Source organism: Berghia stephanieae, chromosome 5, assembly GCF_034508935.2.
Source record: "Berghia stephanieae isolate SIO BIC M18660-M18661 chromosome 5, UCSD_Bste_1.3, whole genome shotgun sequence".
Lineage (NCBI taxonomy): Eukaryota > Metazoa > Mollusca > Gastropoda > Nudibranchia > Aeolidiidae > Berghia > Berghia stephanieae.
The window spans coordinates 7,977,350-7,989,849 of record NC_088364.1 but is presented as its reverse complement, the minus strand read 5'-3'; the positions used below and the strand labels follow the sequence as shown (position 1 = coordinate 7,989,849).

The 12,500-nt window shown below is 37.4% G+C and overlaps 1 protein-coding gene and 1 non-coding gene across 4 annotated transcripts in view; both read right to left on the bottom strand.

Annotated features, from left to right (window-relative positions):
* Positions 1-12,500, bottom strand: part of LOC144972353 (uncharacterized) — a 395,531-nt gene that overhangs the window by 102,259 nt on the left and 280,772 nt on the right. The window lies entirely within an intron of this gene.
* On the bottom strand, positions 5,606-5,677 carry Trnat-ugu (transfer RNA threonine (anticodon UGU)). Its single transcript has one exon. It is a non-coding gene; the product is annotated as a tRNA-Thr (tRNA).

Below are 12,500 nucleotides of genomic sequence, written 5' to 3'. Positions count from 1 at the left end.
TTCATACGGGCGTCCGCCATTGTTCCGATAGTTTGGAGCCAGTGTTACTAAGTTACCATGCGTCATTAGGAAGGAAGTGACGTTACGACTGTTGAAGAGTATTGCTGTATTCTGAACAGACACGTATTTATGGGACAGCATGGCTCAGCGGTACGGTCTTTGCTTCGTACCCAAAAGGTACCGAGTTCGACTATCCACCTCGTTATGCGTGTGGTCTTGAGCAAGTCACCCCGCCCTAGCTCAATTTGTAGCGCGCTGCACTGCGGCGGACGCCTGGAATCTTCCAGTCTACCCATGGAATAGACCCTAAAGACAAATTTCCCCTTGGGGATGAATAAAGCAAGGGAACTTTATTTTTTATTTATTTATTTATATATTAAAAAACTTGGCCATGGCGCTGATGTGACCTAAATGTGTTGCAAGCGCCGAAAAACCCTTGAAGAAAAAAAAAAAAAAAAATTGGCCAATAAATCGTCCTTCAAGAATCGACCGATTTAAATGACCCTCATTTTGACAACAACAACAAAAAAAACAACAACAAAAAAATCCAACAAAACAACAACAACAAACAACTCTCAAACCTGGGACCTCACGAATTGTTCCCTCAGTTCCATTTCGAGGGGTTTTAGCCCTTAACGTCACTTGATGTAACACACAAATTCCCACGGACTTCAGGCAGCAACTAACTATCGCTTGACGCGACTTTTTTGTATTTTGTCTTTTCGGAGTTATCTTTCTATCTGGAGCATCTTGTTTCCATGGTAACCATGGACACGAGTGCTACTTGTCAATACCACAAGATGCCGTAAAGTGTCGGGAACAGTAATGTTTAACAAAGATTGGCTGAACGGTGTTGTCGTGAAAATAATAGTAAAACAAAAATGTTAAAAACAGTCATCTTTTAGGTTCCAAGTTTATTTTGAGTCTCGCACCGGAAGTACAGCAATTTATTTTATGAAGTTGACACTCCGCCGAAATAAAAACGGATTTTCCACTGACGTCATCAGGTTTTCAAACCATTTTGATTGTTACTAAATATAGCCTTGTCAAAATATTTTCCCCATATTTTTTTCAAGTGAAGCTATAAAAAGAAACAACTACAACGAGCTTTTGAGACAAATTGCTATCGAAAATATAACAATTCTCTATTTTAGACATTTTTGGGGAGGGGGGGGGGGTTCAAAAAGAAAATCAATTACAGAGACAAGTGTATCAATATGTACGCCTTGACCTCACTTCCGGTTACCAGAAAACAACCAAAGAACAGGATTGTACATACTTTGGTTCCATTAAAAGACACCAAATCTTTGAGAGACAATATAATATATAATTATATTTAGCATGAGCTTTCGTATAGCCCTCTACCGATTTACTAAAAGTGCTCAAAGCGTTTTACATTATGAAGCCCCCAAGCCAACAGAAACCTCAGCTTGTACAACACACGACGTTATTTAAAGCGTTCACATTGTTACCAGAAAAAAAAAAAAAAAAAAAAGTTTAAGCTTTTATATAGTGCAATATCCACTAACCCTTTCAGAACAAGTGATTAAAAAGAATTTTTAATTTATTTTGGCCTACAAAAATAAAAACAGTGGATCTATTAAAGAAATCTGACTGCACTAGCATTGAAAGCCAAATAAAAAGAAGAAGATGGCGTTGGCTGGGTCATGTGGCCAGAATGGAAAAAGGGTCACTTCCCAAGACAGCCTTGTACTGGACAGCAGATGGGAAGAGAAAGCGAGGAAGACCCAAAGAAACCTGGCGAAGGACCATGGAGAAAGAATAATTAAAGGAAGCAGGCCTGTCCTGGAATACAGCAACCGCAAAAGCAGCCGATCGCAAAAAATGGAGATGTCTGGTGGATGGCCTAGGTGCCTCAAGGATTAAGTAAGTATCCACTAACATGCTAAATGCACTTTACAAGTGGCCCCTAGTCAACAGCAAAAATTAGCATCTAGAACGAGATATGACGTCACTTCCGATTACCAAAACAACCAAGGAACAAAATTGTACATACTTTGGTTCCATTCAAAGACATCAGGTCCTTGAGAAACTTTAATTTACGCGAGATTTCCTATAGAAAAATACGATTTACTTTAATGTGCTCAAAGCCTTTAAAATTAGCCCCAAGCCAACAGAAAACCTAGATAAGCTTCATATATTCCCATTTTTTCAACTGAAGCTATTCAAAGAAACAACTACAACAAGCATTTAAGACAAATTGACATCTAACATATAACAATTCTCTATTTGAAGAGCCTGGTGCTAATATAGACCTGCCAACCCGTCACATTCCAAAGTGGAATCAGAACGCCTAAAAATAGGAATTTGAGACAAAAAATAGGAATTTGAGACAAAAATTAGGAATTTGAGACAAAAAATAGGAATTTGAGACAAAAAATAGGAATTTGAGACAAAAAATAGGAATTTGAGACAAAAAATAGGAATTTGAGACAAAAAAAATAGGAATTTGAGACAAAAAAAAAATATAGGAATTTGAGACAAAAAATAGGAATTTGAGACCAAAAAAATAGGAATTTCACCTCTTTCAACCCCCCCCCCCCCCCCCCCCTAACCTCCACTTTGTTCTTTTTTTTTCTTACCATTATCATCATTTTTTGTAAATCGGAATTTTAGAGAAAATTGGCGGAATAGTACAAAAAGAAAGAGTGAAAATAGGAAAGATTCCGCCAAAAGCGGAATGGTTGGCAGGTATGCTAATAGCTCTTAAGTAAGTTTTGAAGAGAGAAAAATGGAGATTAAATTTTGGATTAGGCTACAATATAGAGTATACAAAAAATATAATCGTAGTATTGAGATAATGGACTTAGATTGTGTTTAACCCCCCTCCTTACCACCAACAGCAAAATCGTCACATTTGTTACGACACAATATAGGGACATTTTTTTTCTTATTTAGATATATATTTTTTTGCACATCACAATGATCTTTGTTTAATTAATAAGAACCTAACGTTGTTTTGTATCTAGAGAGATTGTTTGAGTTTTTAAAATCCATTTTTCTGATGGATAAGCCTGCCATTTTTTGGGAAAATAATGAAAATGATCGGTAAGGAGAGAGTTAAGGTGAACAAAATTGGTAAATATTTTGTTAGACATTTTATGTTGTGAAAAAATCATGCCCGATGTTCAATGGTTAAAAATTCTGATTGAAAAAAGAAATACGCTTTAGAGATTAGTTATCGACAAATCAAATCGGAAAGAAAACAAAACCAATTAAAAAAAAAAAAACATTCAAAAAAAAATTATTTTTTTTTAAAATCAGTCTGTATCTCGACTAGGGATGAAACCTGTGACCTCCCTTTTCTGATAAATGTGTGGTGGTTTTGTTTGTTTGTTTTTAAGGGTTTTACGGCGCTTGCAACACATTAAGGTCATATCAGCGCCAGTAAAAAGGAAGAAAATGGGATAGTGAAAAGTTCTAGAATTACAATTAAAGCACCCAAGAAAAAGTAAGACAAAGGGGAATTGGTTCAAATAAGAAACAGTTGTAGATTCCAAGAGCACACCATCAAAGTACTTAGTTTGAGATCACCAAAAGTCTCGTCCAGACACAAGCACAGGTCCCCGCTAAGAGGAACACACTCAAATGTTTTACAAATCATATATAATATAAAGAAAGCATAATACAGTGCATAACAGAGAGATGATTTACAATGAAAAAAATAGCATCTCCCAAAACTAACTATACATTCGACTGCTTCCCTCTCAGCCAGGGCATCTGGCCAGGACCAGGACAAAACCAAGTAATCTCATTCCAAGACAAAGACTGAAAGCATGTTGGAAAACAGACATAAGGGGATAGAAGACACAGTGTGTACCTCCCTGCCCACTATGGGAGGTCAGGAACCCCGCCCAGAATGTGTGGTGGAAGATAGACATTTCGTTTAGTGAGAAAATTCAAGTGTCGACGTAAAAGGGTTAAAATTTCGGATTGAAATTATAAATAAAAATAAGAAGATCAATGTGATACGAATCAGAAATAAAAATAATACAATTTCTAAAAAAATAAATCAATCAATCAATAAAAACAAAACCAAACAAAAAACAACAAAGCAGCCTGTCTGGACTGAGGGGTCAAACCTCTGACCTCCCTTTTCCGATAGAATATAATGGTAGATGTGTGGATTTGAAAGACATTCCGGTCTAGACGTTAAAGGGTTAAAACACGATCGGATGGGGGGAAAAAAGGTATTAAGTGAGCCTTTAGAAACCAGTATGGAACGAAGTCATGGGGGAGGGACGGTGACGGAAGGGGGATTGGGGGGGGGGGGGGATGGGGGGGGGGGGGAGTTGAATTTCCATGGGGAATGCCAAATATCCATTTAGTCTACAGTAAACTGTTTGTGTGTGTGTGTGTGTGTGTGTGTATGTGTGTGTGTGTGTGTGTGTGTGTAGGGTTGGGGATGTTAGAGTCTTATTTATTCCATTTTAAATTAAATTTGTTACAAATTGATCGTATGGGTGAGGGGGGATTTGATTTGTGGCTTTTCGTTGTTTTGGTTTGTGCTTTTTGTGTTTAGTTTCTGGGGGTTTTTTTGGGGGGTTTTTTTTTATTTTTTGTCTTACATGTCTTTTTGGTTGTTTTTTTGTTTGCTTTTTTCCCCCTTTTTGATCTATTGAGATTTATTTTGTTGTTTGTTTTTTTGTTATTTTGTTGGTGGGGAAGGGGGATTGTTTTGTTTTGTTTTTTGTTTTTTGTTTGTTTGTTGTCTTTTCTTTTGTTTTGTTGACATTTTTTAATACAGTTTGAGTTTTATTTCTTGAATATGTTGTTTTATCTTTTTTCTTGTTTTTTTTTTTTTTTTGTTTTTTTTTTTTTGTTTTTTTTTTTTGTTGTTTCCCCACCCCCACCCCCCCCCTTTTTTTTTGGGGGGGGGGGAAGGGGGGAGGGGGTTGTTCTTTGTTTCTTTTTCATGTTTGTTTGTTTTTGTGTTTGCTTTGTATTTAGTTGGTGTGCTATTTTAAAGTCACCAACTCAACGTGTATTTAGACAAGGACATAGAATGCAGAACCTAAGCACATCCGGCAAATAATATAAACTAAAATAATATTGGTAAATCCAACACGGAAAAACGGGATAGACCAATAGGTAAAGCACTTGATATCTCGGGAGCCCAAGCCAGGCGGCCCATTCATGCCTTGGGGAATTTCACCAAAAAAAAAACTTGGACTGGAAAAAGAAATGAAATGAAGCTTTAGAAATCTATTTTGTAAACAAGAGCGAATTTCCAAGGGAAATGTCCAAAATTCATTTAGTCCAAGTTGTGTAAACGATACGACGATTTTTTTATCACTGATTTTTTATCCTTCATTTTAAAATTAGTTTTTGGCCCAAAATTGAATCTTCCTGTTATTTATTTCTCAATATTGAAATAGAATGTTTTCATTTCTCTATTTGGATTTATTTGTGGAGATGAATGTGTTTAAAGTTTTGGCTGGTACGGGTCGAAATTGTGGCCCCCTCCCTTCAAAACAGTGAAAGGATAAATAACTGAACAAGTAAGTGTATATGAAAGGTGCCAGACAAAGCAAGAAAGAAAAATATAAGTAAGAAAAAAAAAACAAATCCCAAAAAATCAGTCGACCTCAACTGGGGATCGAACCTCAGACCTTATGATTACAGGTCAGACGTGCTACCATTACACCACAGAGGCTCCCGATAGTTGGGTCAATTTTAAAACCTATATTATTCTTCAAAACAGTGATATGTCGAGTTGACTCGTGACACACTAATATGGGGTCTTTCCTGGACCACCGTGGGTTACTTGTACCACTTTCATCTAAAAAGATTAGTGGGCCCAAAAACTATTATTTTTCAAAATTTCTAACAATGTTTAGTAATGTTTTCACATATTATAAGATATAGAAAGAGTGAAAGAGAAAAAAAATGTTTTTGGATGCACTAATTCTTTATAAATAGATTCAAGATTCAAAAGTTTATTTGTAGGCAATTGTCAATATAACTCATACAAGAATATAATATTTTCATCAACAAATCAAGTAAATAAAATCAATAATAAAGCAAGGCAAACAATGATAGTAATAATGATAATAATAGTAATAGAAAAATGGGCCAAGTAACCACTGGTGTCCTAAAAATAGAAATTTAACATAATACAGTTTTCAGATGAGGTCCACAAGTCTGGTCATTTTGACTGTAGACCGACGTGCATTTATTTGCAGGTCTGATAACCCAATTCATTATGATCTTCATTGTTGTAATGGAAATATATATGTTTTTAATACTAAAAATATTGTCCATTACAACAATGTTAGATTAGGTCCATTAAGTGGGTTCGCATGTCAGAACTGCATGTATGTACACGTTGCTGTAGACACATTATTTTAGAATCCTAATCATTCTCACATAAAACCAGATTGATGAGTTCGGTCACATATTGTATTTATGGTTTTATTCATTTTTAATATGTTTTTTGGTTTCATTTCTGTGTATTTTTGGTGGACTACAGAATCTGAGAGAGATGGGTCTAAAATCGATGAGATATTTGAATATGAATGGTGGCGGGGAGGAGGAAATGGATGAGTTGGAGAGGTGGAAGCGGGAGGGGGGGTAGGGAAGGGGGTAGGAAGAGGAGAGGTGGAAGTGGGAGGGGGGGGGTAGGGAAGGGGTAGGAAGAGGAGAGGTGGAAGTGGGAGGGGGGGGGGTAGGGAAGGGGGTAGGAAGAGGAGAGGAGGAAGTGGGAAGGGGGGGGGTAGGGAAGGGGGTAGGAAGAGGAGAGGTGGAAGAGGGAGGGGGGGTAGGGAAGGGGGTAGGAAGAGGAGAGGAGGAGAAATAGTAGGGAGTTCGAAAAGGGTAAGAGAGGAGGAAGAGGAGGAGAAGAAGAAAGAGGAGGGGGAGAAAACGAGAATGACGAGAAGAAGGAAGAGGGCGGTGAAGGAGGATGATGGTGATGATGAGGAGGAGGAGTAGGAGTGGGAGGAGGGGAAGAAGTAGGAGGGAGTTGGAAAGGGGTAAGAGAGGAGGAGGAGGAGATGAAGAAGAAAGAAGAGGAGGAGGAGAAAACGAGAAGGATGAGAAGAAGAGGAGAAGGAAGAGGGCGGTGAAGGAGGATGATGGTGATGATGAGGAGGAAGAGGAGGAGGATGATGATGGTGAGGAGGATGATGATGATGATGATAATGATGATGATGATGAGGAGGAGGAGGAGGAGGAGGAGGAGGAGGAGAAAAAGAAGAAGTAGGAAGACAGATACCTTTTTATTTTCTTCTTATAGATACGATACGAGTAGCTGAGGGGTTTTTAAACTATGACGATCAAAGTGTGAACCCCGATTATGGCGGAGGTCGGCGGAAGACGAAGGAGAGGAGGAGGAATAGAAAAAGGAGGAAGGAGGGGAAATAATTCAGATCGAGAGGAGTAGGCAAAAGGTCATGGACATGTCGAAGAGAGAGAGAGAGAGAGAGAGAGAGAGAGAGAGAGAGAGTGAGTAAGTGAGTGAGTGAGAAAGACATAAGAGAGAAAGAAAGAGATAGAGATAGTGAGAGAGGTAGAAGGAAAGAGAGGGGGGAGGAGGGGGGGGGGAGGGGGGAGGAGGGAGAAATTTGGCCAAGAATAAATTCGTTTGTCAAACATCATCCAAAACCAAAAAGGCGTCCTCCTTATATATAGAATGAAGTTGACGTCACTCTGGTCTTTGTTGTTGGTTTTTGCCATCTCACTAAACTGTATTAACCAGACTATAAACGTTTAAGTTTACACATAGTTTTGTATACTTCCGAATGGCAATGTTGTGAGATTCTTAGCCAAGCGCATGCTATCTACAGGAGAAACCGACAACATTCAAATTATGTCGATCAAAGTGTTGATCCCATTCAAGCGAGAGAGAGAGAGAGAGAGAGAGAGAGAGAGAGAGAGAGAGAGAGAGAGAGACTTGTTTGGTGCCATATGGTTGTGCATATGACATATGGCATATGGGTAAGACATTACAAACGTCTACCCAAGTTCATTATGGTGTGAATGGGAAATGGACAGTAATAGACATCAATAGGGTAAAATGATACAATAAGGACGCCAAACAGGCTATTTGAACGGTATGAATGGAATCCTTATAATATTCCATTTGGCCTGCTAAGGGCTTAAAATAAACATTGTGAAGAGCATTTAGCCTGGAGAAGAAGAAGAAGAAGAAGAAGAAGAAGAAGAAGAAGAAGAAGAAGAAGAAGAAGAAGAAGAAGAAGAAGAAGAAGAAGAAGAAGAAGAAGAAGAAGAAGAAGAAGAAGAAGAAGAAGGAAGAAGAAGAAGAAGAAGAAGAAGAAGAAGAAGAAGAAGAAGAAGAAGAAGAAGAAGAAGAAGAAGAAGAAGAAGAAGAAGAAGAAGAAGAAGAAGAAGAAGAAAAAGAAGAAGAAGAAGAAGAAGAAAAAAAAAAGACTTGAGCATTTATATAGCGCAATATCCACTAAACGTGCTCAAAGCGCTTTACAAGGGGTCCCCAACAAACTGCAAAATGTAACATGTAGGACGAGGCATGGCGCCTGATAGGCGATACTACGCATTGTTTTTTTATCGACAAAGATATCACTGTTCACGACCAGGTACTCATTTTAAACCTCAGTACGGTGAGAGAAAGTGAACAAAGAGCCTTTTTCCAAGGACTCAACTCTGCGCAACTCAAAACCCGTGGACATGCTCTATAAAAGTATTCCTAGAGGGACAATATACAGAAAGGGTCCCAAGACACCACCTTGAGGAACTCCACCTCAAACGGACTTGGAAGTAATGGAAGCGATTTATATTCATTTTTTCGGCCAACCAAGTCATCGATCACATGATTTATTTGTCGCTGTACAACGATTAGACATTTCTCAATAAATTTAAACACGCTGCTTTGTTTATGAAAGTTGTAAACATACCCCATGTGTCATGCTGAGCAAAATGACCAATTGTAACGTTGGATATTTCTCAAACTGTGAACACTCTTCACTATGTGGGTCATTTTGAGCACACTTTGCAATGTGACCAATTACCTCGAGCACATGGAAATGTAATATAGATAGTATGCACTTGGCTAAGAAGCCATCCGGAAGTACAACGAACCAACACACAAAACTGTGTGTATCCATGAACGTTTATAGTCAGGTTAATAGAGTTCAGTGAGCATTACTCATAAACGCGGATGGCAAAAAACAGTAACAAAGACCTGAGTGACGTCATCTTCGAACTATCTATAGATCGTGCTCTTTCATTCCCTCTGCTTCCTCTTTTCCAGTAAATAGAAACCCCATTTATTCCTATTTATTCCACAACGTGGTGCAGGGTAATTTATTATGCACTTTATGATGTTGATATTTATACTTGTTAAAATAATACATGCATTTTGAGATCGCACGGCTAACGTAATTAATTATTGAGGTATCGAGTGCTTGAAAAAATCCTATTCTGCATTAATGGAAAAATCATTACAACATGCGTCAAATTGTGCACTTCTTGCACCTATGCTGTCTATAAAACAACAACAATAATAATAATTAGATATTGTTGTGTGTTCTTTTTATATGTTGATGCAGTTTGTTTCTTTGTTTTTAAGGGTTTTACGGCGCTTGCAACATATTTAGGTAATATTGGCGCCAGTAAAAAAGGAAGAAATTTGGATAGTGAAAAGATTCTAGATGTGCAATAAAAAGGACTTGAGGAAAAAAGTAAGACAAAGGGGAATTAGTTCAAATAAGGAACAAATGTAGATTCCAAAAGCACACCACCAGCAGTGTACTTAGTTTGAGATCACCTAAATGTTTCACCCAGACACCAACACAAGATCCCACTAAGAAGAAAACACTCAAATTTTTACAAATCATATGTTAAGAATAAAAAAATAACAGTACATAACAGGGAGACGATTTACAATGGGAAAAAATATCATCTCCCAAAACTATAACTATAAATTCAAATGTTTCCCTCCCAGCCAAGGACTCCGGCCAGCGCCAGGACAAAACTTAGTAATCCCATTCCAAGACAGAGAGCAATTGGAAAACAGATCCAAGGGGATAGAAGACACATCAAGTACATCCCTGCCCACAATTCTGATGCTGTGTTTGTCTTACTGATCACTGTACATTTGTCATACTACAGGATTATTCGTTTCACCGGCTTATTGGATTCATTTCATACATTCTATTTCTATATTCTACCAGCGTTTCTCCTTTTTTTAAGTACGAAATTTTATGCGTTGATTTTATTCCGCTAAATTTGGATCTCCTTAGTTACATATCGATCGCTTCTTTTTGTTAACATTTCAAAATTTTTCTCCGGGAGAGAGTAGGACCTACCAAATTTCTCTGTCGTATATTTGGAATTTAGTAATGTATGTATGTTTTACTTTTGTTTTGTTTTGTTTTGTTTTTGTTTTTGTTTTTTTTTTTTGTTTTTTTTTTTGTTTTTTTTTTTTTTTGTTGTTTTTTTTGTTTTGTTTTTTTTTTTTTTTTTTGGGGGGGGGTTTGTGTGTTGTTTTGTTTTTGTTGTTGTTGTTGGCTGAAGAAGGGGTTTGAGCCCGAGACGTTCCGTGTTAGGTTTGTTTTGCTTTTTGTTGTTTTTTTAAAAAGGCGTTATTTTCATTTATATTTAAGACTTTTTACAGTCCACAGCTTCTATCAGCTATGTATAACTCTGACTTGTGTTTTTATTTGTTTTATTTTGTTTTGTTTTTTACCTTTTTGTTTCTTTTGAATTGGGAAGAGGGGGGGGGGTGTAGCCACTGCTGTTTTGAAGTACAATCGTGATGCACATCTTAACAGGTCTGATAACCGAACGCAATTAGGGGCTTGTTTTGATATGAGAGAGTATTTCCATAACAAAAATTTCCCATTTTTTAAATCTTTAAAATGGGGTTACCTGCCCTGGTAAACAGATTTACTCATTACACAAAGCATTACACACGTTCGCCTATGTATAATCTAAAAATCAAACATATTATTATATACTTGTACAATGTTTACAATGAATGATCAACAAACACATTACTATAATTTAGATTTCGTTGATGGAGATTAAAGGAGAGTAAACATGTATGTTTCTTGAGATAAAGAAATGAACAGATAAGTGTGTATGAAAGATGTCAGACAAAACAAGAAAGAAAAATACAAGTAATAAAAAACACCCCAAAAAATCAGTCCACCTCGACTGGGGATCGAACCTCAGACCTTCTGTTTACCGGTCAGACTAGCCGATCATTTGAGTTTGACTTTTGGGAATCGCTATCACTCCTCCCTATCTGTTGCCAGATTCATTTGTGCGCATCTATCTACAGGCTTTGTTTGTTTTGTTTTTAAGGGTTTTACGGCGCTTGCAACACATTAAGGTTATATCAGCGCCAGTAAAAAGGAAGAAAATGGGATATAAAAAGTTATAGAATTACAATTAAAGCACCCAAGAAAAAGCAAGACAAAGGGGAACTGAGAACAAATAGGGATCAGATGTAGATTCCAAGAGCACACCACCAATGTACTTAGTTTGAAATCACCTACAAGTCTCATCCAGACACAAGCACAAAATCCAACAAAGAGGAACACACTCAAATGCTTACATTATACATTCAAAATAAAAATAATAATACATAACAGAGAGATGATTTACAAGGAAAAAAATATCATCTCCCAAAACAATAACTATGCATTTGACTGTTTCCCTCCCAGCCAGGATTCCGGCCAGTGCCAGGACAAAACCAAGTAATCTCATTCCGAGACAAAGACAGAAAGCATGTTGGAAAACAGATATAAGGGGATAGAAGACACAGTATGTACCTCCCTGCCCGCTATGGGAGGTCAGGATCCCCACCCAGTCTACAGGCTTTATTACCTGACCTATTTTGGTCGTTGATGGCTCAAAAGATTCCTCTCGATCTAGGTATGCTGATTTCTACAATACAGTCGCATAGTCAGTAAAATATAGATTCCTTCTTGTTCGTAATAGCCTTTATTTCTCCTCAAATATCGCGGGTTTTTCCACTAGCAGCTGTTGTAATGGAAATGCTCTCAAACGTACACAGAATATTATTCTACCTTTCCCCATAAATAGCAACGCGTAGTGATATCAAGTTTCCAATAATTGGTTTGCGACGTCAGATTTTCAAGCGTTCAATTTCACTAAAATTACATTTTTTTTAAAAAAGTAGTATCATTTAGATACGTGGTTTTTCAATTTCGTTTCTTTTTTAAATCAGAGATGACGAAAGAGGAATCGATTGAGGGGTTGAATAAAGGATTTCTTACACTCTTGCGTTTTGGAATTCGAACTTTGTTCCCAACACGTACTCGCAAGCTCGTGCAAGTGTAGGGCTTCTGAAATATTATGCTCCATTAAATAATAATTATAATTGAGCTTTATATAGCGCAATGTCCACTAAATGTGCTCAAAGCGCTTTACAAGGGGTCCCTGGTCAAAAGCAACATTTAACATGTAGGACGGGACATGACACCTGTTAGGCGATATTACAATTTTTTGGACAAAGACAACGCTGTTAACGG